General features: G+C 37.1%; 1 pseudogene; it reads right to left on the reverse strand.

The window, feature by feature from the left end:
* Positions 1-555: 555 nt before the first annotated feature.
* On the reverse strand, positions 556-2,424 carry LOC147500103 (phospholipase A1-Igamma1, chloroplastic pseudogene; annotated as a pseudogene).
* Between the last annotated feature and the right edge of the window lie 1,460 nt (positions 2,425-3,884).

Below are 3,884 nucleotides of genomic sequence, written 5' to 3' on the forward strand. Positions count from 1 at the left end.
AATGATGCAGACATGATTTATCATTGCTGATTGCTGATGCATTTTATTATTGTTACCATACAATACTTTTAATAAATTATGTTGTTATTATATTTAACCTGTATGCTTACATTTGAATGGGTACAATACATTACTATAATATCGAGCTACACTAAACTGCACAGACGGGTCTTTAGATTTTCAGTATTAATAGCAAGTCATGGTAATACAATAGGCTTATTAAATATTCTCAAGGTCAGATTAACATAGAATGAGATATGCATAACATGTGCCACTTCATTCAGCCTGCAATCAGCCTAATTATGTTACTATTACAGGAGTCCAAGCATTGCAGGACTTCAAGGTATATATATTTGTATCCATTGACATGTATATTTATTTGTATTTTGTATCCATTGACATGCATATTTATTTGTATCAATGAGATTTCTGACTAAAGATGCGAAGGTATTTACTATAAATGCTAGTATTTATAATGAATACCTAAATTAGTTTAGATATGATCTCAAGTGGTTAGAAGATTATAATCAACACCAACGTACAGCTCACAACTCAGAGTCTAAACAATATGAATAAAACTTTAACATAGCTAGTTACAATAATTATGTACAAAATACTCCTACATTAATGAGATTAATCTATTAATTAGCTCCTTAATTGTACTGACTTCAATTCATACAGTACTTCACCCAAAGCATGGCATTGCTTCTTCACTATGATATCAATGATACTACTAGCCTAGTCTGGCCTGTAATTCAATCTTTCTAACCTTTTCATTTTATTTATTAATCAATTATCCTTTAGCAAAAAAAAAAATTCTTCACTATGATATGCAGGTATATCTTCAAGATTTCTACTGGGCTTCACCCATCTACCATGAGAGTTTCGCACAAGTCCTTTATGTTCTAATTGGTACCAGCGTTCTGGTATTCTCAACTCATCTCTTAACATACCACAGGCCTTGTTCACTAGCGCAACGTCCCTTCTTGCATTAGTTCTAAATTTCGACTTCGTACTTGTGTGACCATCAGTAAGATGAAGGTAAGTTTCTAGCAAATGGAATCCTAACGGATTGAATCCACGTTTAAGATAGGGAGATGAATTAATATCAAGTTTCAATTCAGCTCCCCACATGTGTGTAGACCCAATCGAGTTCCCCAGTGATCTCTTCAAATTTCTCAAGACCTTCATTAAACATAACGCCAGGCATCCTGGGGACTACATCTTGTTTCACCACAACGCGCAAAGTTTTCACTCCCATTTGATCCAGCTCGTCTCTGAAGGCAGCATTCCCAACCCGGGGTGCACCAAATGAGATAACATTGATGGGAAGATCTGGTATGGAAGTTGCTGCTTCATAGGCATTTAGAAGAGCTAAAGCACCCCCAAGGCTATGTCCTGTGATCGTGAGACTCACTTCCTCACCCCTGTTTCTATATAGGTTAACCAGCCTTATCACTTCTTGCATCACTTGCTCTGATGCACTTGACTTGTTATACCTAGTGAACTCACTTTTACAGGTGTAAAGGTGATGGAAGCCATGTTCAACCTTCACCTCTCCATCCCCAAGTGGCTCCAAGTTTCTTTCTAGATCCTTAAACCACTCTGATGGCGCTACAGTGCCACGCCATGACACAACAATATCCCTTCGACCGATCCTATGAGACTCCTCGTCATCACTAACTGCGACAAATCCCATCCAGTTGGAGTCTTTGCTCCATGTATCGACTAGATGTGACCTTTCAAGCCAATTAGGAACATCAACATGAGACATAGCATAGATGTACTTGCTCACATTGTAACCAGTATTACCAAGGCCTACTTTATCAAAGAAGCTGTGACGGTTGAACCTACAGCTCCCACAATACTCAGAGAAGGAATCGAAATCGAATGCGTCATAGGTTGCTTGAGCAAATTCACCATATTTAATGATCTCTCGCCGAAGCCATGGATGAAGAGGGTCTAAAAGGGTATCAAAATCCGTTACACCATGGATTTCACGCCATTTTGTTGATATTTTCTCCTTGGGGATGAAATAGGAGTTGCCTCATTGGCCTTGTGAAGCATATTCCAAGTTGTATATTCCAGTGGCTTAGCTTGAGGGGTTTCAATATGGAGCTGAACAAAGTTAGTGAGTGACTGGGCTAGACGAACCGCACGGTTTTGCATTTCATGTTGATGTTGCTGGACGGAAAAAATTGTGTTGGGCATGGATCAAACTTCTCTTCTTGCAGTGACTGGATGATAAGGAAATTTTTTGCTGAATGTTTGATGTCATTGACTTCATTTTAAACTTTTTGTATCAGGAAAATTATTATGTTTTGATGATCAAGCTCCAATTAGAGTTGCAGATTAGCTTGGGACTAAACTTAAGGCTTTCTAATCTAGGAGACTGGATGAGATGAGAGAAACAGGTTGAGAGAAAGGATATGAGGAAACATTTAGTATATATAGGAGCTCGTGAGAAACAAGTTGAAATAGTTTATGTTGCAAAAGATAGTTTGGAAGTCTTTATACACGTTTTGTTCGTGAAATGCGATACATAGAAAACATAAAGATTTGAAACTACTGTGTTAACCCATAATCATGATTAAACTACGGAAATATCATAGTCAATATATAAGCAGCTTCCTGGTTGCAAGTTTTTCATAACACGTGTTTGGACATTTGCTGAATTTTTTTATTTCAACAGAGATACGACTTTTGACTTCTGTTTTTAAACTTAAAATGCTCCGTCTTACCAATCTTCACTCGCGTGACGAAACCATCTACAATTGAAATTTGGATTGGATAACTCTTTACAATGTTTTATAGGCACTCGGCAATTTTGAGAAATCAAACATTCTTGATTTCCACAGTAGAATCAAATTTAGGCCGAGCTACACTTATTTTCAAATGTTACTTTTTGTTGCTCAAAGAGTCGAATGTGGATTTTGGAAGAGCGCACTGTCCACAAAGATAACGAGCGAAATTATGTCTGTACTTTCTTCTATGTTGCGTGAGCAAGTTACAGACGTTTCAGTAACACTGGGGGAGGATGGTTTATATTGCATACTGTTTTTCGATGAGGCTACTCTTTGAATAACTGCACCAAAAACAGTGGATTGCAGGTCAATCACTCTGTTGGAAACCGTACAGTAAAAATGATCTACGTGCTAATCCAATTATGAAATCTAGCAATTGTCAAACTTGAATAATTAAACGTGTTCGCTTCAATACAGCCAACCTATAAACCTTTGTAGCCAGAACATAGCAACTTCGAGGTAATGTGAAAGGCAGAACCTGTCAATGTCTGAAGTCGGAATCAGCTGGTTTTAAAATAAAGTTGAATTTCTGAACTAATATTTGTTATACACTTATAACACCTAACCGGAGCCCTAATCCTATGTCTTCAAGAAAATTGCCTACTGGTATTATATTATAAATTTATAATATATTGCATACATAATAGTATGATACGCAAAAACTGTGTAGCGATTTGCTACTTCCTTTCAAGGGTCAACCTCTTTCTGGCGAGAATGGAGAACCATGGTGTATTGGTGACACAGCAATACGGCTATATATAACTATATATTAGGTAAACTAATAAATGTGGACATGTGGAAGTGAGTCAGTGACATACTGCCATACTGGCATGAACATGAACAAGTGCTCGTCTTTCGGCGTATTATGTTATGTCATGCACTCGATCAACATTCAAGTTGTATTATGTACTGATAATATCATGCACTCATGCTGCAGCAGCATAAGGTTGGCACTGTATTTCTTGTGATATTCTGAATGACAACTTCATCAAGTCTACTACTGTTTATCGAAAACAAAATACATTACGCTAACTACATAACAGATTATTGGGAAGTAAACAAGTAAATTGTTTTGGCAGT

Source organism: Coptis chinensis, chromosome 5, assembly GCF_015680905.1.
Source record: "Coptis chinensis isolate HL-2020 chromosome 5, ASM1568090v1, whole genome shotgun sequence".
In the NCBI taxonomy this organism is placed as follows: Eukaryota; Viridiplantae; Streptophyta; class Magnoliopsida; order Ranunculales; family Ranunculaceae; genus Coptis; species Coptis chinensis.